Source organism: Carcharhinus amblyrhynchos, chromosome 23, assembly GCF_965287045.1.
Source record: "Carcharhinus amblyrhynchos chromosome 23, sCarAmb.v2.hapA, whole genome shotgun sequence".
Taxonomy (NCBI): Eukaryota; Metazoa; Chordata; class Chondrichthyes; order Carcharhiniformes; family Carcharhinidae; genus Carcharhinus; species Carcharhinus amblyrhynchos.
The window spans coordinates 12,964,673-12,977,029 of NC_137346.1; the positions used below are offsets into that span (position 1 = coordinate 12,964,673).

The 12,357-nt window shown below is 45.6% G+C and overlaps 1 protein-coding gene across 1 annotated transcript in view; it reads left to right on the forward strand.

Annotated features, from left to right (window-relative positions):
• The window catches only part of spata22 (spermatogenesis associated 22), a 76,165-nt gene that overhangs the window by 48,823 nt on the left and 14,985 nt on the right, over positions 1-12,357 (forward strand). The gene's annotated exons all lie outside the window — the stretch shown is intronic.

Genomic DNA, 12,357 nt, shown 5'->3' on the forward strand with positions numbered 1-12,357 from the left:
TGTCAGGATTGCCACCAACAGCAAACAGGGCCAGTGAATCTTTCCACTGTCTTTCAGATTAAATGTTAAACAGAGTTAGACAGCTTCTGCTCTCTCAGCTGGAAGTAAACAATTCTATCACACTATTAAAAGAACAGATTGGAGCTCTCCCAGTATTCTGGACAGCATTTATCTCTTAACAGGCTTCACCAAATAGATGAACTCATCTCATTGCTGTTTCAGAGATCTTACTGTGTAGAAATTGACGATCTCATATGCAAATGTAACAAAGTGACAGAAGTTATTCGTTGGCTGTGAAATGTTTGGGATAACCTGTGGAGGTAAAATGTGCTAGATAAATCCATATTTATTTATTCCATCCATCCTATTCATGTCTTGCTATGACTTGCTTCTAGAATAGCTGTGAAAAGTAACATTCTGTATCTGCTCTAACAAACTGCATTGTGAAATGCCACATTATGTAACATTATGGGAAAAGTATAGAATTATTCTGGCAGTGACTTTATCCGTAAGAGACCCTTAAAATTCTTCCTCAGGTTTTCTTACAGAATCTCAACCGGTTACTGTATTTATAATTGTAATTAGGCTGTAAATCATTCTCATATCTGGGTATCATTTCTGTTCTCATTTCCAATTTGGATTGTTCCAAAAGCATGGTGTGATGGTGTGACATTGAGTAGGCAAACTGGAAAGTTAAATTACTTTGCTTATGTTTGTGCTTCCTGAATTTTGTCAACAATGCCAGTGTAGTCTGGTATGGTGGTGATAACTGCTATTTTTATATTCTTCAATGGTAAGTGCCCAGAAGTGTCCCTGGACAATATTATGTGATAATATTACAAGTTTTGTGATTTTGTATTTCTTCAACAACCATAGATAGATGAACACAGCGGTGAGAGGTGAAATAGTACGATAGCAACATGTGAACATGTCTGTTTACAGCAAATATATGTGCTTGAGTGAGCAGATGATTGATGCACACCTTAAGCTGAAATAAAAATAGAAAATGCTGGAAATTTGCAACACGTTAGGTGGACGTCTTTGGGTGTTATCCTCATCCGAGTTGGCATGGAAATGTCCATGAGACAAACTAATGCAGAGTGGATTGAAACATTGAAGAAAATATGGAGGTTAAGGATTCAAAGATAACAGAAGAAAGGGCAGCACTGACAATGAACTGAGCAAAAGAAACAAGCAGCACAGAGAACTAAATCTCTTCTGAGACAAGGAACCAGATCTTTCTGTTCTAGGCAGGGTTTGGAAAACGGGACAGGTTGTGGCTTGCATTCCCACCTTTGTTGTCGGCCTGCTGGGAGGTGGGATTTTTACATGGCCGGGTCCTAAGGGCTTTAGAAATGGGTTGGTTGCCCAATTAGTAGACGGGGTCAGGGAAGAATAGAAACGGCACATAAAAGAAGCAGGCCACATTCTAGCCAAAATCAACTATCTGCACGTGGTGTTAATGAGAGAGTGTTCCTCTTTAAAATACCAGTGCAAAGGAGGATTGGGACCTGGGAAAGATTGATTATCAAAGTTTCATTGCTGTTCAGTTTTTTTTTGTCCAGGTGTTCATTTTTTCCTTCAAATTAAATTATTTCAATGCTGCTGCCTCTGTTCCTGCCAGACTGTAGCTGATCTGTTTCACAGACTCCCAATCGTCATCTGTTGCCTTAATTTCAACACGGACAATTAATAAGGCAAGGGACTTTACGTTGACATCTCAGAGACAAGCATCGAGGAGGTATCACAACTGTCCCCTCAACTTCCACCAGTGTAGATGCACACACTTCATTGAGACTAACTAGTAGGCAGGAACTGCAAAGGTAGAGTTGCAAGCATCGGGAAGGGATGTCAACATTCCTTCTCGCAATGCAAAGCTGACTGGAGGAGTCTCAACACCTTCTGTTAAGGGGATGCTGCCATAACTTCTACACAACAAAGACAACACTGAGAGCATGGCATCCTCAGTGAAAACCTTGGCACAGGGTATGCACTCCATGGCGGGGGATGTCCAATCAATGGTTGAGCTCATGACCTCCATGGCTGAGGGAATGAGCTCCATGGTGCAGAGCTTCAACCGCAAGGTGGAAGCACGAGTGGAATTCCATGACTGTCAGCACTGGAGGCTAGGAAAGTGTTTATCTGGAGTAAGGGGAAATCTGAAGCCATCAGGCAGGAAATTAGACAAGTAAATTGGAAGGAGATGTTCTTGGGGAAAAGTACCGAAGGAAGGTGGCGGATTTTCAAGGAATGTTTGTCTGAAGCTCTGCACGACAACGTTCCGATGATACAGGGAGATTTTGGTAGGTTATGGGAACCGTGGTGCACGAAGGCTGTAATGAACCTAGTCAGAAAGAAAAGAAAGGCGTACAGAAGGTTCAGAGAGCTAGGCAATGTTAAGGATCTAGAGGAATATACGGGTTGTAGGAAGGAACTTAGAAAGGAAATTAGGAAAGCCAGAAGGAGTATGAGAAGGCCTTGGCGGGTAAGATTAAGGAGAACCCCAAGGCATTCTACAAATATATGAAGAGTAAAAGGATGAGATGTGAAGGAATAGGACCTATAAAAGGTGAAGGGGGAAAAGTTTGTGCGGACCCGTAGAAATGGCAGAGGTGCTTAATGAATACTTCGGTATTCACGGTGGAAAATGATCTGGGTGGTTGTACTGCAGGTTTGCAGTGGACTGAAAAGATTGAGTATGTGGACGTTATGAAAGAGGATGTGTTGGAACTTTTAAATTGCATCAAGATAGATAAGTCACTGGGACCAGATGGGATGTACCCCAGGTTACTGTGGAGGTGAGGGAAGAGATTGCAGAGCCTCTGGCAATGATCTTTGCGTCGTCGATGGAGACAGGAGAGTTTCCAGAGGATTGGAGGATTGTGGATGTGGTTCCTATTTTCAAGAAAGGGAACAGGGATAGCCCAGGAAATTACCGACCGGTGAGTCTGACCTCAGTGGTTGGCGAGTTGATGGAGAGGATCCTGAGGGACAGGATTTATGAACATTTAGAGAAGTTTAGTATGATCAAAAGTAGTCAGCACGGCTTTGTCAAGGGCAGGTTGTGCCTTACGAGCCTAGTTGAGTTCTTTGAAAACGTGTTCTTTGAAAATGAAGGAAGAGCGGTGGATGTGGTTTATATGGACTTCAGCAAGGCATTCAATAAGGTCCCCCATGCAAGACTTCTTGAGAAAGTGGGAGGGCATGGGATCCAAGGGGCTGTTGCCTTGTGGATCCAGAACTGGCTTGCCTGCAGAAGGCAGAGAGTGGTTGTGGATGGGTCTTTTTCTGCATGGAGGTTGGTCACCAGTGGAGAGACCCAGGGATCTGTTCTGGGACCCTTGCTGTTTGTAATTTTCATAAATGACCTGGATGAGGAAGTGGAAGGATGGGTTGGTAAGTTTGCCGACGACACGAGGGTTGGTGGTGTTGTGGATAGTCTGCAGGGATGTCAGAAGTTACAGTGAGACATAGATAGGATGCAAGACTGGACAGAGAAGTGGCAGATGGACTTCAACATGGATAAATGTGTAGCGGTCCATTTGGGCAGGTTCAGTGGGATGAAGGAGTATAATATCAAGGGTAGGACTCTTAGCAGTGTAGAGGATCAGAGGGACCTTGGGGTCCGGGTCCATAGGACTCTTAAATCAGCCTCGCAGGTGGAGGATGTGGTCAAGAAGGCGTATGGTGTACTAGCCTTCATTAATTGAGGGATTGAGTTTAGGAGTTGGGAGACTTTATAAGACCCTTGTCAGACCCCACTTGGAGTACTGTGCGCAGTTCTGGTTACCTCACTACAAGAAGGATGTGGAAGCTATTGAAAGGGTGCAGAGGAGATCTACAAGGATGTTGCCTGGATTGGGTGGCATGCCTTATGAGGATAGGTTGAGGGAGCTCAGTCTTTTCTCCCTGGAGAGACGAAGGGTGACCTGATAGAGGTTTATAAGATGTTGAGAGGTGTAGATAGGGTGGATTCTCAGAGGCTATTTCCCAGGGCTGAAATGGTCACTATGAGAGGACACAGGTTTAAGGTGCTGGGGAGTAGGTACAGAGGAGATGTCAGGGGTAAGTTTTTCACTCAGAGGGTGGTGGGTGAGTGGAATCGGCTGCTGTCGGTGGTGGTGGTGGAGGCGAACTTGTTGGGGTCTTTTAAGAGACTTCTGGATGAGTACATGGGATTTAATGGGATTGAGGGTTATAGATAGGCGTGGTAGGTAGGGATATGATCGGCGCAACTTGTGGGCCAAAGAGCCTGTTTGTGCTGTAGTGTTCTATGTTCTATGTTCTGGATCTCACTCCATCTGATTCTTTATCCCATGGAGGATCAGGGTCCCTTGGGTACCTGAAGGGAAGAGGATTGGCAGGAACGCAGTCTGGGGCTTTCCACACAGGAAAGCACTATGTTCCCTCCTACCTCCCACACTGATGATGCAATAAAGATGCGTTACCCTGGCACAGGCCCCTCACAACTCGGCACCCCAAACCCCCATCCATGGAAGGTTAACCCGCCTCCCCAAACATCAATGCTCAGGCCTCTCATGTCTGCCAGTGTTCTCTAGAGTCTGTCAGCCTCATAAGTAGGTGGAGAGAAACACCAGGACCTTTGACCTCAGAGGAGGCAGTAGCAGCTGTGATTTGTCATTCAACGTGTCTGGGTCCTATGATAATCCATTCATTGGCAGGTTGCTTTCGGCCATGCAGTTGTTAGACATATCGCTGTGGATGAGAGGCATTGCTCTGTCCTCACTTCAAGTCATCATCATTCTCCTGCAATATCCAACCAATTGCTTTAGTGCTCTGCCCATGAATTTAGCCACCAATACACTCACCTGACCCCATGGTGGGGGAGGTGTTCACATCAAAATCTTGGCCTGTCACCAAACTGAGAATCAATGAGGACGTCCCTAGCCTTGCACCCCATGCAGGCCTTGACCATCATTCAAAGTCCTCCCTTCTCAATGCCCTTTTCAAAATCCTGCTTACCCATGACAATGTGGCGCTTCTCCATTTCCTCCTGATCGTGCTGTTCTCTCCATTGTGCCAGGTTGCACAGAGCACAGAAGACCACTATCTTGTGGGACATCTTCTGGGGCCTGGAGACCACTGTCTTGTGGGACATCTTCTGGGGTCTGGAGGTCTTTCCCCGACCACTTCAGGCACCAGAACCTTGTCTTGAACAGCCCAATTGCCCGTTCAATCATTGACACATGAGCCTTATAGCAAGCCTCAGCTGGTGTTTGTTCTGGTGGCTGGTGCACTGGTGTCATCACCCACCTCCTGAGTGGGTACCTTTTTGACCCTAAGGACCAATCCCTACAGCCGCTGCTCTCCCTCAAAAATGGCTGGGATCTGTGAGCACCCCAAGGTGTTACTATCATGGACACTTCCAGGGAAACAGGCACGCATACCTGCATGATAATACACACCACATGGTTACAGATGATCTGGACATTGAGGGAATGATATCACTTGTAGTTCAAAACTGGCACCCCATATTGCAGAGCCACGTGGGTGCAGCCAATGGCACCTTGGACCTGGATCATGCCCATATGTCAGTGGGCCTGTAGCCCTGGTGTCCTGGCTCGCCTGGTCCCAGTCCAACTTGCTGCACTTGTAAATAGTGCATCTGTGACCTCCCTCATGCAGTTGTGCAGCTATTGACTGGGATATGCCGCACAGGCCACCCTTGCAGTTCTGAAACAAGCTTCTGCCATGGAAGTTCAGAGTGGCAGTAACTTTCAGGGCCACAGGCAATGGGTGACCTCCCAATCTAGGCAGTGATTGCATCACCTGGCAGAGATGGTCCACCATCCCTGGGACGGACTCAGTCTTCTCCAGCACTGAACTTGTGACATCTGGAGATAGGAAGCTTCAGGTTGGAATACCCATAGCTGGTAGTGTCTTCTCTGAGGCTAAGTCATCTGTGGCCCTGCTACTGGAAACTCCATAGGTCCTGCCTCCCCTCCTCTGTAGAGCATTGTTCCTGGCCATATGCAGTGACATGTCAATGTCACTGCTGCTGGTTGATCTCAGTGAAAAGAACTGCCAGCTTGACTGGCTCCGTGATTCTCCAGAATCAAAAACTGAGAGGAAGAGAATATCAAAATGAGTGATGAGGACTCCTGACAATGCCCTGACCCACAGCCCTGTCAGAACCTGGGACCTCCAGTCATGCACATCCCTTATGTCAGCACATTTCGACTGAGCCTCACTACTTTCCCTGCCACACATTAGCCACTTTCTCACAGTTACCTCTCTCAACTGCATCTGAATGAAGCTAGGCAGTGATTCAGCTCTTGTGAGCCTCAGCAGTCCACCTAGACCCCCTGCCCCCTCAATGGTAAGGAGTTAGGTTAGTTGAATGCATCAACGGACCTGTGTTCTAATGTCATGGGGGACAAGATACTGCCCCCCCATCTTCTCTTGAACGAGGTGACAGATGAACGACTTCACTATAATGCCTTGCAGTGGGGGCCACATCTGTGTTACCTCTCTGTCATGTAAACACGATATATGCCTTGGAGTTCCGTACATGGGGCCTTCTTGTATTGCTTACCATGCCATTTCTCATCACGCCAAAGGTTACGCAAATTTCTGGCTGTACAAAGACCACAGCATTTACCCATGATGGTAGACTTGGCAAAAAGACCAGTGCCAACCTGGCTAACAAAAGTTAATAATTGGGTGCCAATCAGTGGAGCACTCATGCATTGCTACGCTGACTAAATTGGTGCAATGACTCATGAAGGAAGTGTCAGGGAGCTGATTAGACAACTGGCTTCCCCTTGTGGTAGGCAAGGCACACCTGATGCATATGAAGACTGCAATTTGCAGTTAACTTCATCCTTAGAGGGCAGTCTAATTCTCCCAGCTCTCAAGAACTGCAGATTAAACAAGCCTTCTGACTTTGCCACACAGTGACAGCCTGGCCTCCATAACCAGTAACACAGCTCATGCCCTCTGGCTCCACAGCACTGCCTGAGTGTGGGGGTCCATTCCCACTGTAGTCATCTTCCCCGCTGTGTCGGGCCTCCTGAGACTGGAAAACACTCCTTGTCAGAGTCCCTGACTCTGCCCGTGTAGCCTGACCTCTTATGGAACCCCACCCAAGAACTTCACAGTGACCCACTTTGCTGAGCCTATGGATTCACCTGCTCCCAACTACTTCCCAGCTGCCACTCTGGAGGGGCAATCCCTCAATGGTTAAATCACCACAAGCCCAGCAAGGAGGACACGGGAAGCACTGCCTACACAGCAGCCACCAGGCCTCTTTAAACCTTTTCACTCATGAAGGGCCACTAAGGCTTGCAAGCAACCCCACCAATATACGACAGCTGTATAGTAACAAGGACTTGGCAACTTCACCTCCAAATGGGTTACTGGAGTTGAGCATTCAGGTCGGTATTACCCTCAGGGTGCCAGTTACAGAGGAGGCCACAGATACTTATCTGGATCCTCCATGCTCTCTCCATTGACCCCTCTACATCTGGCACCCTGAAGGGTAATGAGGACCTAAGTGTTCACCTCTGATACCCCTTCAGAGGTGGGGGTGCCAGTTTCTCATTTCCATACAGCTGTTGTAAATCGCTCTAGCAACAGATAAATATTCAGTGAAGGGGGAAGTCTCGGTAGGAGGACTAGCTAATAATATTATAATGCACTTAAATGAGGTTCCCAGCCCTCCATGACAGAATTCTCATTATGACACTGGCAAGAGGGACCTGGAAAATGCAATCTTGCCAGCGTGAATCGCATTTCCCAATTCCCACCATATTTTTTGCTCTTTTGCTATTCTTGCTGTTAGCTTACATGGACTCAGAATTCTGCCCATTGTTTGAGGAAAAACATTGCCTTAAACAAAAACAGAAAATGCTGGAGGATCTCAGCAGGTCTGACAGCATTTGTGGAGAGAGAATAGAATCAACGTTTCGAATCAGGATGAACCTTTATCAGAGCTGTCTTAAAGCTGAGACAACGTGTGTGATTAGCTAAAAATCAATGGGCTAATTCTTATTTCATTATTGACAAGTTATAGACCAATTGGCTATTTTTCCAACAATTGGCTAAAGTGGGCTTTCAATATTTTAAGGTATAAGAAAGGGTTGCAAGATGTCAGATTGGGTAAGGACAGGCAGAGACTGAGAGACTTTTGATTTGAATTGATTTATTATTGTCATGTATCAGTATACAGTGAAAAATATTGTTTCTTGTGCGCTATACAGATAATGCATACCCATTCACAGAGAAGGAAAGGAGCAAGTGCAGAATATAGTGTTCCAGTCATAGCTAGGGTGTAGAGAAAAATCAACCTTGGTGCGAGGTAGGTTCATTCAAAAGTCTGATGGCAGCAGGGAAGAAGCTGTTCATGAGTCGGTTGGTACGTGACCTCAGAAATCGGGCAAAGGCAGAGATGTGAAGCGAGATGTAAAGAGAAAGATGTAGATAGTGAGGGAAGAGAGATGTTTATGAGAGACAGAAGGAGAGTGAGAATAGAGATGTTTATGGAGAGGTGCTGAGAGCTGTTTTCAACAGTATTACTTCACGACATGGTCTTAGAAGGATGATGAGAAGTCTGCTCAATTGATAAAGTTTAGCTTTTTCCCCTTACTGTTAATTACTGCTTGTTATTGTTAATTGATACTTTACTTTTTATCTTTCTGACTTGTTACCCGTTTAATGGCTAATAAACTTCCTGAATTCATCACTTAAAGTGCTCTGTCTTGCCATATGGTTAAGTTTCTAGAACCTTATGTGATTTATGATTACCATAAGATCATAAGATATAGAAGCAGAATTAGGCCATTTGGCCCATCGAGTCTGCTCTACCATTCAATCATGGCTGATATGATTCTCATCCCCATTCTCCTGCCTTCTCCCTGTAACCCTTGATCTTCTTATTGGTCAGGAATCTATCCATCTCTGTCTTAAAGACACTCACTAACTTGGCCTTCACAGCTCTCTGTGGCAATGAGCTCCACAGACTCAGCACCCTCTGGCTGAAACATTACTCCTCATCTCAGTTTTAAAGGAATGTCCCTTCACTCCAAGGTTGTGCCCTTGAGTTCTAGCCTGTCCCACTGGTGGAAACATCCTTTCCATGTCCACTCTATCTAGGCCTCTCAGTATTCTGTACTTTTCAATTAGAGCCCCCCCTCACCCTTCTAAACTTCATTGAGTATAGCCCAGATTCCTCAATTGCTCCTCATATGACAAACCCACAAACCCTTCATTCATGGGATCATTCTAGTGAACCTCTTCTAAATCCCCTCCAAGGCCAGCATATCTTTCCTTAGGTATGGGGCCCAAAACTGCTCACAATATTCCAAATGGGATTTGACCGGAGCCTTATACAGCCTCAGCAGTACATCCCTGCCCCTGTATTCTAGCCCTTTAGAAATGAACACTAACATTAAATTTGCTTTCCTAACTGCCAGCTGAACTTGCACATTAATCTTAAAGAGAGTTCTGAACCAGGACTCCCAAGTCCCTTTGTGCTTCAGATTTCCAAAGCCTTTCCCCATTTAGAAAATGGCCTATGCCTCTACTCTAACTACCAGAGTACATAATCTCACACTTTGCCACGTTATATACCATGTGCTACTTCTTTGCCCACTTCCTAGCCTGTCCAAGTCCTTCTGCAGCCTCTCCACTTCTTCAACACTATGTATTCCTCGACATATCTTTGTGTCATCCACAAATTTAGCCACCATGCCCTCAGTTCCATCTTCCAAATCATTAATGTATATAGTCAAAAGTTGTGGTCCCAACACTGACCCTGTGGAATACCGCTTGTCACCAGTTGCCATCCTTATCCCCACTTCTGCCTTCTGTCTGTCAGCCAATCTTTCATCCATGCCAGTACCTTGCCTCTAACACCATTGACACTTAGCTTACTCAGCAGCCTTCTGTAAGATATTTTGGCCTTGGAGGGAGTGCAGAGGAGGTTTACTAGGCTGATTCCGGAGTTGAGGGGGTTGAGCTATGAGGAGAGGCGGAATGAACTAGGCTTGTACTCGTTGGAGTTTAGAAGAATGAGGGGAGATCTCATTGAGACGTATAAGATGATGAATGGGATGGATAGGATGGAGGTGGAGAGACTCTTCCCGCTCAAAAAAGACAGTAGGACTAGGGGGCACAGCCTCAAGATAAAGGGGGGGCGTTTTAGAACAGAGTTGAGGAGGAACTTCTTCACTCAAAGGGTGGTGAATCTCTGGAATTCTCTACCCGTTGAAGTGGTGGAGGCTGCCTCGCTAAATATTTTCAAGAAGCGGGTTGATGGGTTTTTGATAAGAGAGGGGATTAAGGGTTATGGGGAGAGGGCCGGAAAGTGGAACTGAGCCACGACAGATCAGCCATGATCTTATTGAATGGCGGGGCAGGCTCGAAGGGCCAGATGGCCTACTCCTGCTCCTATTTCTTATGTTCTTATGTAAGGCTTTCTGGAAATCCAAATAAATCACGTCCACTGGCTCTCCTTTGTCTAACTTCTTCATTATCTCCTCAAAGAATTCTAACAGATTTGTCAAACATGACTTCCCTTTGACAAAGCGGTGCTGACTCAGCCCTATTTTACCATGCATTTCCAAATATTCCACAATTTCTCCCTTAATAATGGACTGCATGATCTTACCAACGACCGAGGTCAGGCTAACTGGCACATAATTTCCCATCTTCTGCCTCCCTCCCTTCTTAAACAGGGGTGTTACATTAGCCTTTTTCCAATCCTCTGGGACCTTCCGTGACTCCTGATTCCTGAAAGATCGCCACCAATTGCCTCCACAATCTCCGAGGCTATCTCCTTCAGAACCCTGGGATGTAGTCCATTCGGTCTGGGTGATTTATCCACCTTCAGACCTTTCAGCTTCCCTAGCACCTTCTCCTAAATGAAGGCCATTACATTCACCTTTGCCCCTGACTCTCTTGAAGTTCTGGCATGTTACTGTTGTCTTCCACTGTGATGACTGATACAAAGCACCATTCAGTTTCTCTGCCATTTCTTTGTTTCCCATTACTACTTCTTCATCCTCATTTTCAAGCCATCCAATGGCCATTCTTGCCTCTCTCTTACCTTTTTAAAAAAACTTCTGCAATCTTCTTGTATATTACTAGCTAGCTTATCCTTATATTTCATCTTCTCCACTTTTTTTTCAGTTGTCGCCAGCTTGCTTTTAAAGGCTTCCCAATCCTCTGGCTTCCTCACCTTACAATATGCTCTTTCCCTTGGCTTTTATGCTATCCCTGACTTCCCTTGTCACCATGGTTGTCTTATCCTCCCCTTAATATGTTTCCTGTTCCTTGGAATGAATTTATCGTGTGCTTTCTGAGTTATCCCCAAAATCCCCTGCCACTGTTGTTCCACAGTCTTTCCTGCTAGGCTCCCTTTCCAATCAAATCTGGCCACGTTCTCCCTCATGGCCATGTAGTTTTCTTTACTCATTTGTAGCACCATTGTATCTGATTCCTACGTCTCTCTCTCAAGCTGCAAGGTGAATTCTATCATATTGTGGTCACAGCCCCCTAGAGGTTCCTTCATCTTCTGTTCCCTGATTAAGTCTGCCTCATTATACATCACCAGATCCAGAAGTGCCTGTTCCCTTGTAGGCTCTAACACAAACTGCTCCAAAAAACCGTTCTGTAGAAATTCCACAAATTCTTTATCTTGGGATCCACTACCAACTTGATTTTCCCAGTCCACCTGCATATTGAAATCCCCCATAATTACTGTAATATTGCCTTTCTAACATGCCTTTTCAATTTCCTGATTTATTTTCTGTCCAACATCCTAATTACTGCTAGGGGGCCTCCCATCAGATCTTTTCCCCTTTGTGATTCCTCAACTTTACCCAGACAGATTCTATACCGTCCGATCGTATATCACTTCTTGTTAATGATTTAATTGTGTTTCTTACCAAAAAGGCAACCCCTCCTCCTCTACCCATCTGCCTGTCCTTTTGATAGGACATATGTCCTTGGATATTCAGATCCTCCCTCTGATCTCCTTGCAGCCACATTTCTGTGATGCCCACAGCATTGTACCCTCCACTTATAATATGTGGTTCCAGCTCATTTACCTTGTTCCCTGTACTGCGTGCATATCGGTACAGCACCCTCAGTGCTGTGTTGACAGCCCTCCTTCCCATTGTTGTCTCTTTATCTGTAATGCCTGAAGTATTATTCCTGCCAGTTTCCATACTCTATACTCTATGATTAGTTCTGGAAAGTTTACTAGCTTCTACTGAGTTCTGCCCACCATTAACTATTTGAAAGTCCTTGTGACTTTCCTGTTTAGCCTTTCCACTGTAGGCCTGGTCCCAGATCGATTCAGGTGGAGCCTGTCCCATTGGTACAGTTCTCTCT